This window comes from Antechinus flavipes, chromosome 1, assembly GCF_016432865.1.
Source record: "Antechinus flavipes isolate AdamAnt ecotype Samford, QLD, Australia chromosome 1, AdamAnt_v2, whole genome shotgun sequence".
In the NCBI taxonomy this organism is placed as follows: Eukaryota; Metazoa; Chordata; class Mammalia; order Dasyuromorphia; family Dasyuridae; genus Antechinus; species Antechinus flavipes.
This window is the reverse complement of record NC_067398.1, coordinates 578,190,812-578,209,416: the sequence shown is the minus strand read 5'-3', so window position 1 is coordinate 578,209,416 and position 18,605 is coordinate 578,190,812. Positions and strand designations below refer to the sequence as shown.

The 18,605-nt window shown below is 35.6% G+C and overlaps 1 protein-coding gene across 1 annotated transcript in view; it reads left to right on the top strand.

Annotated features, from left to right (window-relative positions):
- Positions 1-18,605, top strand: part of RAD54B (RAD54 homolog B) — a 110,826-nt gene that overhangs the window by 21,918 nt on the left and 70,303 nt on the right. The window lies entirely within an intron of this gene.

Here is an 18,605-nt window from a genome sequence, read left to right as displayed (position 1 = left end):
AATCCTGAAATCTCCCAAACCTGTGAATTCCAGTGAGGAAAGGTGTGAACACAAGCATTGTTTCTCAGTTCCACTTAGTATCTTGTTTCTTCTGGCCCATAACATCTCCTTGTAGGATCAGATCAATCATATTGAACCATGCTAAATTAGATAATTATTGTCTCTATCAATTCTAATGACTTAACAGTTTGTAAAGATTCCAACTATACAGTGGAATAAAACTTGTAATCAAAAAGTTATATGACTTAGAAAAGGATGTGAGCTGGTTTTGTAATAAGAGTCAAGGATAACAGATGGTTAACTTCTTACTGCATTGGTACCCATATAATGTCAAGAGGTCAAAAATAATGCTCCTAGCAAACTGGGTAGAAATCCTATAAGAGCCTGTGAATTTATGGAGCTAACTGGAATTATCTAGGATAGAAAGGAATGGATAGTTGCAATCCATACCATTAGTGGATGTATAACTTTTTAATATACTCTTTCATATCAGTGAAATCATCTATTGAAGTACTGAAGCATATTGGTTATGCTTTCACAAGTATAAATGATTATTTCATTTAAAGACAAAATGATACAGTGAATGGAGAGCTGATTTTAGAATAAAGAAAACATGGATTGAAATACCTCCTTGCCAAGGATACTCACTATGAGACTCTATGCAAATCACTTACCTTGATTATACCTAAGCCATCTCAAGGACTAGAAGTTGCAGAACAGGTTGATCTAAATTGGTATTAGGAGTTTCCTCACAAATAATTCACTACCAGTGAAATTCATTCATTGATCCCCAAAATTCATTGAATGAATGGATTTGTAATTGTTTAGAAAAAATAAATTTTGTTCTGTGAAATTTTTCTTTCGTTTTAGTATGATACTTACAAAATAGAAATGTAAACTAATATTCAGAGCAACTCCTTGTTCTAAATTTAATGATCAAGGTATATTTAAATTAATTCATACAAATAAAAGTGCATCAAAGAACAAAATTAAGTCTTTGCAGATTGTTCTTAAGTAAATCAAGCTGCTGCTCTGTTTTTTAATTATTATATATAATTCTTTGCAAAAAGAAGCTGTCTTATAGAAAGATTTGAAGGACTTTCAAAATTAGGGAAATAAATTAGTGAAAGTATAAGTACTATAGACTTTTATACTGCTCCTTTGTATCATTCTCCTAAAAAAATAAAATATATATATACTTGTTACATAAAAAACAAAGCTAAAGGTGGGAGGTACAACTATGTAAAGAAGATACAAATATATAAAGATTTAATCCCTAATGAAAGGCTTTGGAAGATTACCTCCTTTGGAAGGAGGTAGATTTTTGTTTTTTAAAGTAATTATTATTTTCTAAAAAATTTATATCACTTATATATCCCATTGTATACTTCCTTGTAATCCCTCCCAGAAAGCCATAAAAGTTTCAAGAAAGGAAGAAAATAAAGAATTCTTCAAAACTGGACTATATATGAAAAAAAATCTGCTATTCAGTGTGTCTTATTTGTGGTCTTCTGCTTCCATAAAGGAAGGGGAAGTATTGACTTCTCTTCTTTGAGCTTTAGCCTGGTCATTGTATTACAATTTGGCAGCATTCATTTTCAATTCTTTTTGTTTACATTGTCATATTGATGATTTAAATGATTTTCTTGCTTCTGCTTACTTCACTTCATATCAGTTATTAACTGTCTTTTCATAGTTATCCATATTCATTATGTTTATTATTTCTAATAACATAGTAATGTTATATTTTTGTGCTACATTGTGAGCAATATTCAAATTGATGAGTATCAACTTTGTTTCTACTTTGCTACCATAGCTTCAATGTGTCAGAGTATATGGGGCTTTTGGGAGGCAATTTTTCAGCAATTTATTTCAATAATAAATCATCAACATCATCTCTTCATTCATTCTACATACTTGTTGACTTCCTAATTGTTTTCAGAATTAATGATGAGATCTGAATATTGTTTTGGATCAAGAGAAATCAAAGAATTGATCCATGAGGCAAGCAGACAGAAGGTTGTGATAGAGATCAGTTTAATTCCATGGTCCCACTCTCTGGGGAAGTGGTCCACGTGGAAGTCCAAGTTATGTCAACCCCCCTCAGGGGTTTTTTTTTTTACCTCTATAGAGGTCTCCAGCAGTCTCATCTTGCCATGCCCTGTCAGGAATCCCAGTCATGTTCCTGAAGTTAAATTTTCTGTATACAATATACTTATGTGTCATCCCATGGCTGCTATTTTCTTTTGGGTCAGTCTGCCAGGGCACTCTGCCTCTTAGTGTCTTTACCTTACCTTATCCTTCCCCCAACCCATGCCATGTGGCATCTCCCCTAACTTCACTATGCTTCCCAACCTCTCTTCTCCTCCTTACAGATAACTAGCTGTTTTAGGGTAATAAGTCCCATCCAGGATTTAGACTGCCAGCTGAGGGTATGCTCCAACTTTATGGGGTGCTCTCTTTCTACTGGGTAATTGTGAATTTCACTGAGGAGCTTATCTTTCATTTGTTCTCCCACTCTATTTCATATTTGCCATTTCTGATATCTGCTGTATCCCTTCATTTGTCTGTAACCTTTATTTAGGGAAAATAAATCTATCTTTTGCCAAAGAAAATGGCCATTGAGAATTCTTCACTTGACTGAACCCAACTTTTGTTGTCTGCCATCATTTGGTGACAAATCCCACATGATAAATCACATTATTAGTATTACACATAAGGGGGAATCTTAAGTGGTACAGTAGGTAGAGTATTAGGCCTTGAGTCAGGAAGACATCTTTCTGAGTTCAAACCTGGCCTCAGTTAATAGCTGTGTGACTCTGGGCAAGTCATTTAATCCTATTTGCCTCAGTTTCTTCATCTGGAAAATGAGCTAGAGAAGAAAATAGTCAACCAATCCAATATCTTTGCTTAGAAAACCTCAAATGGGATCACCAAGAGTTGAACAGAACTGAAAGGACTGAACCATAATCATAACATTGATCATAATTCCTAGTTTTATAAAACAAGGTTCTTGATTTTAAGTGGCTTATAGTCAAATAGAGCAAATAAGACTATACAAAATGCTTTTAAAGGCCCTTCTGATTGTCATAGCTGAAGAAATCTAAATGTGATGCAAAAGGTAAGGATTAGTTCTAGTTGAAGTGATCAGGAAGGGCATCCTAATAAAGGTGACCTTTGATTAAAAAAATTTTTTTGACCTCTTAAACAAAATGAATTTCTCCTTATACAAAGCAGAACAGATAGAGGATTGCATTTGGAATTATAAATTAGAAGTGAAATTTGAAAAAAAACTACATTTCTGTTTCTTTAAGATTTCATATTATTTTAATGTTACTTCATTTATCTTGACTAAATAATTTCTCATGTAACTCATGTAAACTATGAAGGTAGTTTAATAAATAGAATACACTGGGTATTTGAATTAAAGTTAAGACATAGTAATATACAAATTTGTACTAGTTTTTATATGTTTGTGAAAGAAAATTTAGTATGTCAAACTGCTTAGCATACTCTTTTGAAAAATCAAGAAACCTTTTTCTGAAGAATAGACTTATTAATATGCAAAGCTTTCTTGTGAATACTGATTGTATTATGGAACTATAAAATTCTATTTAGACATTTTTAGCCTCAAAGATTGAGACCATAGCAAATAATTTAAAATTTTCCATCGTCTAGCTATTGAAGCAAAAACATGCTTAGTGTTTGCAAATGTAAGACAGTAGAAAAAGTATTTGTGAATTCTTGGTTTATCATAAATAATCTGAGATATTATTTTGCATTTTGGATATTTATATACTGTTGGTTAGAAGCAAAAGAGGTAGCAAAAGATTGAATAGCATAGGTCACTTAAGCCTAAAAGAAGAGAGATATGTACACTGGAGAGAGTTTTCAAGTGTTAAATGCAATAGGGAAATTAATAAGTATAAGCATTTACATTGGTGTCTCTGGAGAGCAGTTTCACTTGAGAAGTTGAAAGAGAAATTGCAATGAGTTGAAAATGGGAGAAAAAATAGTGGACTCAGTAAGTATAGACAGATTTTATTTTTGGAGTTTGTGAAAGAGAGAGATTAGATGATAGCACAAGGGAGGGAGGTATGGTAATGTTAAGTGGAGATGTTTTTAAGGATAGGTGAAAGTGGAGTAGCTAGATGGGGAAGTGGATAGAGCCTGGCACCTGGAGTCAGAAAGACTTGAATTCAAATGTGACCTCGGATACTCACTATTTGTGTGATCTTTTGCAAGTCATTTAAACTCCATTTGCCTCATTTTCCCCAGCTGTAAGATGGGATTCCAAAAGCATCTGCCTCTCAGAAATGTAACATTTATAAAACAATACACTCCCTGGCATATAGTGCAATATAAATGGTATTTTTTAAATTTTATTTTTCTCAGCATGTTTATAGGTGTCTGGAAATACATAGATGGGGAAAAACTGAAAGTAAGGAAAGATGGCAGGGAGGGAGGGGAAGGGGGGAGAGACATAGAGAGAAAGTATGATTATAGGAACTATCCACTTCAGGAGTTAGGTTCAACAATCTATGGAGAGGATTTGATTTTAAATGGACTACCGCTTCATCAGAGACTCGAGCAAAGGAGGAGAAAATGGGATTATCTGGTATTATTATTTCTTTTCCTAACTTTTGGATCTTTGAGTCTCTAATTCTAATTTAGTGATTCTCAAAACGTCATCTGGGAATCACTGGGGTGCTTGAGACTCTTAGAGACTTAGATATCATAATTGTTTTCCAATTAATTTTCAATATGGCAAACGTCAATATATAAACCAAATAAAACAAAAACTCTTATGGACTTAAATAATTTTTAAGAGTGTTGAAGAGTTTCTGAACAAAACATTTGAGATTTGCTGCTCTAGACAACTTATCAGTAATACTTTTAAAAAAATACAGTTGATTTACTTATCGCATAATTTATTATGGAGGAATTTCCTCCATCAAAGGGCATAGCCTCCTTATGACATTACTTGGTCCTTTGATTTGGACCCTAGTTTGCAATCCTTGGGTGCTGATGCTGGGTGGTTTTCTTAGCTCAGAATAGATCTATTTGTTATAATTGAAGTCTAGTCATATTTAGATCAAGGACTATTGAGATAAATCCCCTGGGAAACATTAGACAGACAGAATCTCTCTGTGATGCTAGAAACAGCACTTTACATAAGTATAATATTAAGAACAAATTCAACCAACCAATCAACATGTATTTGTTAGTTATCTACAATGTGTCAGGCATTCTCTGGGGCACTAGGAATTTAAAAAAAATAGATAATCTTTGCTTTCTAGGAGTTTTAAGTTTTAATGGGAGAGGCAACAAGCATATATAGAAATATATACAGCATAAGTTTAAAGAATAAATATAAAAATATTATATATTTCCAAGGGAAATAATAACAGTTAAGGGAATTAGGAAAGATTTAATGTAGGTGCTCTTTGAAGTATATCTTAAAGGGGGGAAAAAAAGGATTCTTTAAGGTAGAGATGAAAAGGGAATAAATTCTAGGTATTGGGGACAGTGTGACAATTAAAGAGATTCAAGAGACATATTTTTTGAGTAATTTAATCATTTTATTGAGCACATTTATTACTAAAGGGATAATCAATTGGCCTATGCTCTAAAGACCAAAAACCTCTTATGGTCATGGGTTCACAGTTTATATATGCCCTTTGAAGAATAGGTATTCCTGAGGGGTGGTAATCAACTTTAATTGGTTAACAATTGATGAGAAAATGAATATTACAATGAGAGGCTAGGCTAAATTACCTGAAGGTCTTGTAATATGTGATTTGCATCACCTAAATCTTGGTCACAGAGACTTATTAATTTCCATATTAACTGCCTGGCAAAAGGGAGAGTCATCATTTCCTCTAAGACCAGTCTGAGAAAACCCAATGAGAAGAAATGCACCGATTAGCACAAACTTAAAATTTCTTTTACCATCTGATTAGATCAGGGGTCCTCAAACTTTTTAAATAGGGGGCCAGTTCACTGTCCCTCAGACTATTGGAGGGCCAGACTATAGTAAAAGCAAAAACTATGAACAAATTCCTATACATGCTGCATATATCTTATTTTGAAGTGAAGAAACAAAACGGGAACAAATACAATATTTAAAATGAAGTAAAGTTAAATCAACAAACTTACCAGTATTTCAATAGGAACTATGGGCCTGCTTCTGACTAATGGTCAATGTCTGATTCCATGTTTGTCACTGCTAGTCATAACAAGTGATGGAAGTGTGCATCCATTAGTCTTGATCTGGTGGAGATTTCAAATGTTTCATTCTAGAAAAAGTCTGTTCACAGACATAAGTATTGCCAAAGATGGTTGCCATTTTGAGTGCATGGTTCCTGAGATGAGGATATGTCTCAGAGGAAAGAGATACATAGAAATTATGAAGACTGCTTGACTTGAATGCGTCTTTCAGAGTCACAATTCTGCAGTTCAGCCAGTTCCATTTGGTAAATTGTATCCACATTTTCAATGTTAATAGAAAATGGGTTACGGAAAAGCTGTATGTCCTGTTCATGGAGATAAGCTCTTTAAATCTAAATTAGAACTCCTTTTGCAATTTTTCCAGTGAATCTACACATGTTTTGTTTGGGAATGTAATCAGTGGTTTTTCCGCTAACAGATTTTGAGTTGTGGGGAGATGGCAGAAGTTTTCTTCCTTCACTTGTTTGATGAGGAGGCCTAATTTTACTTCAAATGCTTTGACATGTGATTGCATCTCACAGATGAGCTTCCCCTTTCCTTGAAGTTGCATATTGAAATTGTTGAGTAGCTCTGTTACATCTGTCAGAAAGGCAAGGTGCCATTTCCATTCTGAATCATTGAACTCTGGTACTTCTTTGTTTTTTGAAAGCAGAAAAGTTGTAATCTGTGGAAGTAAGTCATAGAAACGTTTCAAAACTCTCCCTCAACTCAGCCAATGGACTTCTGTGTAGTATAGAACATCTTCATACTCAACATTTAGCTCAGACAGAAATTCCTGAAATTGTCTGTGATTTAGTGCATTAGCTCTAATGAAGTTAACACAAGATACCACAATTTTCATAACAGAGTACCACTTCAGTGATTTACTACACAGCATTTGTTGGTGGATGAGGCAGTGTACAGCTATTGGATGAGAACGGTTATGTTTGTCCATCTCTTGGTTAATGCGAGTAATTACTCTTTTCTTAGACCCCACCATGCTAGGAGTCCCATCAGTTGTCACACTGGCTAGTTTAGCCCAGTCCAGCTCCAAACCATTCATAGTTTGACAAACCTTTTCATAGATATCCTCTCCTGTAGTTGTTCCTTTGATGCTTTGCAGTGCAGCAAGCTCTTCTATGACTTCAAAATAATCATTCATCCCACGAATAAAAATTAGAAGTTGTGCAGAATCATGAACATCATTGCTTTCCTTGAGTGCCAAGGAAAAATATGAAATTTTTTTTTTTGGAGTTTTGCAAATGCTGATGCAGATTGTCTCCCATTTCTTCAATCCTCCGTGTAATTGTAGGTCCTGAAAGACTCAGTATACTAAATAAATCGGGTTTCTCTGGACACATCTCTTCGGCAACAGAAAGAAGGCATTCTTTAACAAATTCTCCCTCCACAAATGGTCTGCCAGTGCATGCTATTAGCTTTGAAAACTTGCTCGCAGTGATGAAATATTTAGCTGCTTCTGCTTCACAAAAGTATTTTGCTCAGTTGTCAATGTATTTTTCAGTTTTAGTATTTTATCTTTTCTCACTTCTCCAACCAAACAATCATATTTTTCTTTATGTTGAGTTTCATAGTGTCGATGCAAATTATGTTCTTTGAACACAGAATATAGTGTCTGGCATATCAGACATATAGCTCTTTCCTTGTACTGCATGAAAAAGTAATCTTAAGTCCACTGTTCTTTGAATATCCTATACTCCGAGTCAATTTTTCTTTTTCTTGATATCATTATTTCCTAGGGATTCCAAATTGCTATTAGTAAAATAGCAATATATATGTACAGTGCTACAAAAACAATATACTAGTAATAACTTTGCCCACACAGAGACATACAGACTGCAATGCCCAACTTCCTCCAAGCTGCCTCTGCCCTGTGATGCCTCAGTTTCCCGCACTCTCTCTCCCCTCTTCATGCTCCCACTTCCGACCTTCACTGCTGCAGTGAATTCCCCCTTCAGAGGCTGTGACATGCGTAGCATGTACTGTATATCCCCTGCGCCTGTCTGCTGTGGTGGCTGCCGTTACTGTACAAGGCCGTGGGCCCTCAGTTCTTTATCTTCTGCATCTCTCTCCCTTCCCCACGCCACACACCCCGGCCTGGGAACTTACCTCACTTCGGTATCGCCTCACACTCTTGTCTCTGCTGTCTCAGCCCAGGGCGGGAAGTGTGCGTTGCTAATGCGAGTTTAGGTCGAATGACACTTCCTTTCTGATTTTGTCGTAACCCAGCGGGCCGCACAAACGTCCTCAGTGGGTCACATCTGGCCCACAGGCTGTAGTTTGAGGACCCCTGGATTAGCTCTTGACCTGGGAAAATCTCTACCTAAGATTTCCCATACTGGTTGAATTCTGGATGAGGAAGTAGAAAAGGGGAAAACCTTGGTCCTAATACAATAATTAGTTATTCACTATAAGATAGAAACAATCATTTCTTACACAGCCAAATGGAAGCAGGAGATAGAGTGTTCTTAGTAACAAATAAAAGGAAAGCCAATTTGTCTGGATGATAAAGTGTGAAGTGGAAGCAATATCCAGTGAGATTGGAAAAACAGATTGAGACAAAGTTGTGAAGTGCTTTAAAAGCTAAAGAGAGAAGTTTATATTTGGTGATAGAGACAGTTGGAAGCCCTTGGAGTATATCTATTAGGAGAATGACATAGCCAGATCTGTGCTTAAGGAAAATCATGTTAGCAGCATTGTGAAAGATATACTGCAATGGTGAGACACTTGAAGCTGGATGACCAGTTAGGAGAAAGGAGTTAAAACCTTTCAGACTCAAGTAAGACTTCACTGCCTTAGTTCAGAATAACTAAGATGGTAGCTGTGTGAGTAGAGAATCTAGAGAGTTAGCAGTCTGATAGGAGGGATATTTTACAGTTTAAAAATGCAAATGTTGGCAATTAATTGAAGATGAAGAGTTGAGGATAACTTCAAGGATGTGAAAGATGAATGTTGCTACATTTGACAGAAATAGGGAGTTTGAGAAGAAGAGTCAGACCTTGGGCTCTGGTCAAGGTCCTTTGATCCTAAAAAGCGCAAGAAAAAAGGAGGCAACAAAAAAGAGATTCATCAGAGACATCAGCACCAGAACAGCTCTAGCAGGGGTTTTAGCTCCCCCTCCTCTGACCTCATCAGGCTACTTTTATTTAGGTATAGATAAAGGTAGTTGCTTGTCAAAGTATTACCAAAAACGTACTTGTGCAGAAGAAGCAAGGTCATTTACATCAAGGATTACATCAGTGTCAGTCTATATCTGGGATCTTTGAGATCTATACTATATTATGCCAATAAATGGTTTTGGGGAAAGAAAATGAATATGTTTTGGATGTGTTGAGATTGTGATGTTGTGACCTCTCTTGATATGTTCAGTTTGAAATGTCCAGTTTGCATTTTGTGATGTAGATTGAACCTCAGTGTAGAAACTGGATTAGATATATATGTGGGAAGAATGTGTAGAGGGAGTTGAAAAAAAGGGGCCTAGAGCAATTCTTTGGGGAAACTCCCAAAATTGGAAGTGTAATAGGGATAATGAACTAGCAAAGGAGACTGAGAATGAACAGTTAGATCAGATGAGAACTAAGGAAGAGCAGTGCCAAGAAGTCCAAAAGACTTTGTAAGTCTAAAAGAGTGAAGTCTGAAAGAACAGATTCAGCAATTAAAATTTCATTAGTAACTTTGAAGAGAATAGTTTCAGTTGAGTTATAAAACTGGGAAGCCAGACTGTAGAAAATTAAGAAGAGAGTGAATGGAAAAGAAGTGGAGGTTGGGAAGTCTTACTTGGGAGTCTGACAGGTTTTAACTCCTTTCTTCTCCTGGGAATGGATAGGAGTTACTCTTGGTTCATGAAAAATCTAGTCCAGTCACTGACATGCCTTTGGAGGTGTTGGAAATTTTCTCCAAAAGGTCTATGAGTGGTGAGATTGAAAGGACTTAGGCAGGACACTAAATAAAAATAAAGTTCAAACTAACCATATACTAGGTTATATTTGAATTTAAATTATCTGAATAAATATTGGTTAAATGAACTACATTTCATGTGTCTAGAGTTTAGACACTCCTAATCCCTGCCTTCTTTCAAGAATGGTTTTGTTACTTTGTATATAATTTATTTGTGTGAGAAAAGGATGGGCATTTTGGTTTCCACAGTTATGAAAATCAAATTGGAGAAATAAAACTTAAATTAGAAAACTGAAACCCACAAGGACATTAAGGAATAATCAAAAGTGGAGTTTATCTTCTTTCAAAAGAATGAGGGGTTGAGATTCATGATGTGTAGCTTCTGTAACATACAATTAATATGGGGAATCAAGGGAGGAACTTGCATTCGAGATAGGAAATAAAATGCTGCTTTTGGAATTTCAAAAATGTACTCACCTGGCACCCATTCTTACAAGAATATAAAATAAATCTTTCCTGAATTCATCAGTAAGTCTGTGGAGTTCTTAGTAAGATATTTTGTTTCTTACATTTGTTTTCATGTTGTTTCTCCTGATAAAAATGTATGCTTTTTGAGAGCAGAAGGTAATTTATTTTAAATTATTGAATTGTCATTGTGTAGGCTAAACAAAATGTCAAGTTAGTCTCTCCTATTTACCTTCCTGAAAGGTAGCATGGCAAAGAGGTGAACCCAGCCTCTGATACCTGCTGACTTATGAGATGCTGGGAATCTCACAACTTCCTTGTGCTTTCTATCAGTGGCTTCACACTAAATTAAAAATAGATGCTACCAGGCCTCATTGACTTAGATAACCGCTTTACGAATGTATTTTGGGCTAGGCATTGTGCTAAACCCTGGAGATAACACATATTGAAAAAAGACAATCCCTATTCTCTAGGAGATTACAATTTAAAGAGAGTAGACTAAATCTATAGGGAAAATGAAAAGCTGGGTTGGGAGAAGATACAGACAGGTGGAGAAGTCTGACAGAAGTCCCAGAGTAGTGTAGCCAAGTAAGAAATAAAATGTTGGAGTTAAGCTCTTTATTTCAGTGGAGGTTTGGCATTCATAGACCTGCCCTCCAATCAGAGAGGCAGAGGGTAGTGATAGAGATGCAATACTAGAATTGATGAGATCTTGCTGGATGATCAGGTTGGATAATTCCAACTCAGTACTCTGTCCACTCCTGAAAAGTAATCATGAAGTTTAAACACTGAATATTCTATGGAAAAGCACGAAGGATTTGAGGGGAATTGAGATATAGGAATTAGCAATAGAGCGGAATTTATAGATACATAGGGATAAGAAAAATATATTAGCTAGTCAGTATAGTCTACCTAATTTAAGTTAAAGCTTACACATAGCACACAAGCTTTATTTGCTCAGATTTATGAGATGAGAAACCAGTTTAGGAAAGATCAGAATCAATCAAAATTAGAGAGGAAGTACATAGAATCCTGAAATTATAGTTAAGATTTGTCTTTTAATCTGTCTCAAACCCTTATTATACTTCTTTTAAGACTGGGCAAATCACTTAACCTCTTTCAACCTCACTTTCCTCATTTGTAAAATTGGAACAATTAGAGCACCTACCTTTTAGGGTAATATAAATATGTGTGGGACAGCAATCCTTACCCAAATTAAAATCAGAAACTCTCAAGATAAAAAGCAAAAAAGGATTTATTATGATCTCCCAAGAAAGAGCAACTCTCAAAAGACAAGGTGTCAGTAGAGGAGTGCAAAGTGCAAATCACAAGGTTGTATAGAGTCTAACCAGAAGCCCCCAACCCTCCTTCTGACTGTTTCGCCCATTGTTTGGGGAGTTCTAATTTACCCAGACTCCAGAAGCAAAGAATACTAGTCAATAACACACTCTTTACTGCATTAGGTACTTAAATGCCAATGAAAAGGTTGGGGGTGAGGGAGAAGGGGATAGTAAGGAAATGTTTGTTTATCCAAGGAAAAGTTGTTAATTGAACACTTTTAGCTATAGCTCAACTTGTTATTATAAAGTCTCAAGTCACAATTAGAGCATAGGAGGAAGCCACATTCTTATGAGAGGTCTTCATTCACTTTATCCCATTCAAATAAATTAACATATAAAGTGCTATATAAATTCCAGCAGGCATGATTTTCTGTGATTAGGGATCTCAGTCTTTGAAGTTCACAATTCTGGGTCATCAAATCTGTGTCAGAACAGATTACCTGGTTCCTGACCTAGAGAATTCTGCAGCCCTGGACTAGGTAAATTCTGATGGTCATAATATTGACTTCTGACCTTTTTGGGCTTTCTTAGGGCAGTACTTTGCTTTCCGTTCTTGGATACAGAGCTTCTCAGTGGGCTAGATTTCTTTTTTTTCTTTCAGTTTTTATTTTATTTTTATTAAAGCTTTTTATTTTCAAAACATCTGTATGGATAATTTTTAGCATTCATCCTTGCAAAACCTCGCTTTCTAGTTTTTTCTCTCCCTTCCCCCAGCCCCTCCTAGATGGCAAGTAATCCAATATATGTTAAACATATGCAGTTCTTCTATACATATTTCCACAATTGTCATGCTACATCAGAAAAATCAGATCAAAAAGGAAAAAAATATGAGAAAGAAAACAAAATGCAAGCAAACAGCAACAAAAAGGGTGAAAATGCTATGTTGTGATTCAGACTTGGTTCCCACAGTCCTCTCTCTGGGTGTAGATGGCTCTCATCATCATAAGATCATTGGAACTGGCCTGAATCATTTCATTGTTGAAAAAAAGTCATGTCTGTCAGAACTGATCATCATATAATTTTGCTATTGCTGTGTATATTGATCTCCTGATTCTGTTCATTTCACTTAGCATCAGTTCATGTAAGTCTCTCTAGGCCTCTCTGAAATCATCCTGCTGATTTCTTCTTATAGAACAATAATTTTCCATATTATTAATATACCAGAATTTATTCAGCCATTCCCTAACTGATGGGGATCCACTCAGTTTTCAGTTTCCTGCTATTAAAAAAAAGGGCTGCCACAAACATTTTTGCACATGTGGGTCCCTTTCCCTTTGGTCTCTTTGGGATACAAACCCAGTAGAAACACTGTTGGATGAAAGGATATGTACGTGTTGATAGCCATTTGGGCACAGTTCCAAATTACTCTCCAGAATGGTTGAATCAGTTCACAACTTTACCAACAATATATTAAGGGTCCCAGTTTTCCCACATCCCCTCCAACATTCATCATTATCTTTTCTTGTCATCTTCGCCATAGATTTTTTTCTATGGACTATATCTTAAACCCAAATCACTATGGGTCTCATTGATTGACCTACCTTAGGTCTCAGGCAAGCTCACTTGATCATTGTATGGACTCTGATTGGCTTTTTTTCTATATTGTTTCTATTTTGTACTGAAACTTTTGAATGTCTTCCCCTCCCAGATTGTTGTTGTTTGTAAAGGAGTCCATTCTTTGACTCATTTCTTACCTAGCTTTAATCACTGATTGGATATTACCTCAATCAAATTGAGAGCTGTTACAGAGCTTAGCTTAAAAAGGCCAAGGTCTTCTACTGTATCCCAGGCCATCCTAGTCATGATCTTTTATCTTGTCAGTGGATCCAGATGGCTCTGGAAGAGGAAATGAGGCTTGTGACTTTGCATAGACTTCTTTCACTTAAATCCAACTCGCTTGCATGTCATAGCATCATCTCCCTGATGTCTTGGTCCTCTTTGAGAAGAAAGGACAAACCACAACATCATCAAAACATGTATTTAATGAAGGTCATTTTTGCGAGGTATTATGCTGTGCTAAGTACACCAGACATGTCAAAATAAAATTGAAACTTTTCCTCAGGAAAGCAGAAAACATGTATGTACACAATAAATCCTTGGTAATTTTTTGAGGGAAGAATCATTGACAGTGGACTATTGCACAAGATGAATTTCAATAGGGGATAAAATATTAAGTCTTGGATATAGTTTTTAAAATCAACTATACAAATGAAAGATAAGAGATAGATTAACATGTAAAAAGTGGCTAGAAGTTTTGGTAACTATGAGCTTATTCTGAGTCATAATTGTTATGTGGGTGTTAAAAAAGCTGATGCAGAAGTAAGCTACAATAATAGCATTAGAAGATCCAGAACAAGAGAAACCATAGTCCCACTGTACTCTGCTTAAGCCACATATTTTTAGTTCTGGGCATAACATTCCATTTGAATTGTCTTAAGAAAATTCTGAAGATCACCTGGCAAGATAAAGTATCAGACAATGAGGTCCTTTCAAGTTCTGCCAAGCATTCAAAATTTACTGCAGAAAGTGCAACTCATGTTGCTAGCCATGTTGTTTGAATGCCAAATGTATGTTCACCTAAAAGACTATTTTATGGAACTCATACAAGGCAAGCATTCACTGGAAAGTTAGAAGTGACACAAGGATATTCTTGGAATCTCTCTAAAGAACTTTGAATTTGATTGTGTGACATGGAAGACACTGGCAAAAGACTGTCCAGCATAGCAGCGTGCCCTCATTAAAAAAAAACCACTATACTCTATCAGCAGAGTAGAATTTCTGAAGTAAGTCAAAAAGAAATAAGATGTGCAAATTTAGTAACATCACCACTCCAAATGTCGATATGGGCTATTTGTGCCTGACTCAGAATCTTCTGAGTTTATATTGGTCTTATCAGACAAAGTTGGGCACATTGTACTTTTGCTGTAGTTATGTCATTGTCATACTCTTTCAGAATGAAGAACAACAACTAGCCAATAACCGAGGTGGGAGGTGGTTCTTGACTTTGAAGATTGAGATTCAAACTGGCTAAAGTGAGAAAGAAATGCTTTCTAAATATGAATAGGCATACTGAAATGGAACAGAAATCAGAGATAGAGTATCATGTTAGTAACAGCTGAATCTGAGAGTGTTGTCAAGAGGAATAATGAATAAATCAAGAAAAGTAAATTGGAATCAGGTTGTGAAGGGCTTTAAATGTCAGGCTACAGGTAACAAGAATCAGAACTAGTATAGAATAGTCTTTAGAAGATATTTTGATGGATTTGATGAAGCTATGAATGATCTATGAAAGCAACCTTTAAGGAAGTCATTTGAAATTATATTAATAAACTAAATTGTTCCTAACCTTTGATTTAGGCTGTATACCCTGAAAAATTCAGTGTAGTAAATAAACTGTTGCAAATTTGAAATTATGAAGACTCAAATTCCGATCTTCCCTCCAATATTTACAATGGATTGAAGAAATCACTTAATCTCTCTAGGTTTGTTTCCTCATCTGTAAAATGGATTAATAATAATAACATCTACTTCATAAGACTGTTGAAAAGATCAAATGAAATAATACGCATAAAAGATTTTGACAAATTTTTAAGTATTATGTGAATGCTAGCTATTACTGTTATGTATGAGCTATTCCTTTTTCATTTCTGTTGGATTAGGTGGTGAAGTGTCTCCCAACTCTGAAATTCTGCAATTTAGCAAGATTTTAATCACTTTTTTTTGCATAATCCCCAATTTTTTTTAATGAACAAATTCACAAGTTTACCAACAGTGTTTTATGTGACTGTCTATTCGCAGCATCTTTAACTAGGATGCTGTGGCCCACTCTTTCAGCGCTAAGACAGATACCTTTGTTCCTCAGGATGCTAGGATTTCCTGAAGGGTTTTGAGGGATTTCTTCTCTGCTGTCATGGGCTTGCTTGATCCTCTGCTCCCTCACTGGCTGTGTCTTTTCCTCCTCCTCCCCATTGTTAAGCAACAGTGACTAGCAGCTCTAGTTCCATTTTACCACTTAACATCATTTAGCTTTCATTGAGGAATATTTATTTTGAAGATGTAAAAAGAATGACTTTATGGATATTTTCCCTCTCCCCCAATAACTTAAGTCTTAGCTCAGTTCCTATCTAGCATTTGTTCCACCAAATTCAGGTCCGTATACCCATGACTGCTGGACAAGTCCTCATCTCAATTACCTGAGTCCAAAAGATCATTTTTGAAGATGACTCCTTTTTCCTCAGGACATTGATGCTGGATTGGCTGCTAGCACTTGTATGGACCCAAACTCTCAGATTCCTGCAGCTTGCTTTCTTGATTTTTCAAAACATTCAAGATTGGAAACTCCATTCCCTTCACCTAAACAGGAAAAGACCAAACACAGAGGCCACGGATCAAGATCCTTTCATAGGACCCTGTAAAAGAGGGCCCCGAAAGTCATATCACCAAAGTAGGGATAAAGTAACAATACCCAAAGGGCCCAGATGGAGGCTGACTTAGTTTTTGAACATGCTCTCATTTTAGCCACTCAGCCAGTTAAAAGGCTTCTCCTAACCATGTTAGCAAATCAGAACCAGTTATAGAATATCTGAATCTGCTTAGACTTAAAGTCAAAGTCTTCCTTGAAAAGTCCCAGTCTTTTCAAGGTATTTCTATTTTAGAACATTATAACTCTCTTTATCAGGTCCCTCAGCTCTTCTATGTGGGAAGAAGCCTTTTTTAATGCTCTGCACATTGACTATATTACCATCAAAACTGTAGTTCAATGTAAGTTATTTCTGTTTCTGTTGAGTAGTAGGCTTAAGCAGTCATCCATTGTCTACTAAAAATGTAAAAAGCTACTGTAACTATTTGAAAAATACCTCTTTATTTATTTACAATACCTATCAATAACTTTATTCACAACATAATAGGACATCCTACTGAAATTCACTTAGGCAAGGCCAAGTTTAATCTGTTCCCTCAAACCACTTATGTAATTTTGCTTTCCTTTCTGAATGAAAATGTTGTTCCTTGTTGTGTTTAAATATGCCTTTCTCAAACTTGTCTAAAGGGATGTGTAGAAATAGATGTAGACTTTCTAAAACAATTCTTTATATAGTCTAATTTCTTGCTAGTCCCTTATTGCTCTCACCCACATTATTCACATTAACAACAATAAGTTTCCTGATCTCTACCTTCCTAGAATATCTAGGAAGAAGTTGAAATTCTTCGATATTCAGGAAAGAACTTTTGTAATATTTATTATTCAAGACTATAAAATATTTCCTTAGCTCTTTATTCTCTGGTTTCCCTCAGCTTTTCCTTTATATAGTCCTAAATATGTTTTTTTTTTTTTTAAATTCAGACTGCTTTGTAGAGTAACCGTTGGCTACAGTAAATTGTCTCTCCTTATTCCCTCACCTCTTTAGAATGTAAGCTCTTTGAGATTAGGAAATGTCCTGTTTTTGCCATTATATCCCCGATATCTGGTATAATAGAAGACATTTGATAAGTGCTTGTTGATATATTGATTGAATGTGACTAATGTGATAATATAATTGAATTGCTTTTCTATTTGTGTCTAGTCTTCAAAAGAATCAATTAAGATCAATTGGGAAATTATGTCAGTTGGGGTGAATTGGTCTAGATATATTATAGTTAAATTACTTATGTGGAAATTTCTGTATTCTTAGAAAAAACAAGTTTAATGACTATGCTTTGTTCAAACTGGGATTCAAATGGACAAACCACCATGACAAACTGATGCTACTGCTTTGTTTCCTTTTGTGGTCTAAACTCTGTGTGTGTACGTGTGTGAGAGAAGAGATACTTACTAGTGCACGCACAACTAAACTAATAATTATTTTTATTATGCCAAATAAGGTTTTTTTAAAAATTGCTTGCAATTTTAAAGCTTGATTTTGCCAAGTTTCAGAGTGAATTGTGATTTTACATAAAACAAAGCATATTAGTATATATTAAAGAATTATATTGTAGTGAGAATAATTTATTTTTCAAACAAAATAAAATTTTACTTATCATCTTTAATTTTTAAATTATATCTCTAACCAAACGTATTACATTTTAAGAAAAACTGCAGGAATACAAGGTAGACTGGAAAATGGAGGGGAAGCTTAGCTTTACTGTGGAGTCTGAGTCTGGGTGTAACCTAACTAGCTAGAGGATATGCAATTCATGATTGACAGCGGGACTAGCATTATGCAAATAGTGTAAGAGAGAACAGCAGCTCAGGAACAGTGATCAGGGGCTCTGTTAGGGATCTTTCTACACACGCCACTCTCTAGTTTTTCATTCTTCTGTTTCCTGTGTTTGTAAATAAATAGCACAAAACAGTTTTCACTTCATTTATTTTCACTAAAAAGCAAACCTACAATGCAGTTTCAGTTTATCAGCTAGATATACATGTGTGAGAAACGGATAGTCTCGTTAAATTAGATAATTTTTAGAAGGGTACCATGCTTATCTTTGGACCTTTGTGTATTAAATCCTGTTTAGGGCTGTTCTCTTTATACACAAGTGTGTTTTGCTTGTGCCTTCCTGTCTTCTTCAGTGAAAAGCCTTATGTAGGTCAGGCTTGGCTTAAGCAGATTTCCTGAACCTGCGTCAGCTTAAGCTGGAGGAATTTTAATAAACCCTCCCCTGTAGGCGTGGGCCTAAATGAGGCTAGCCTAGTTAAGC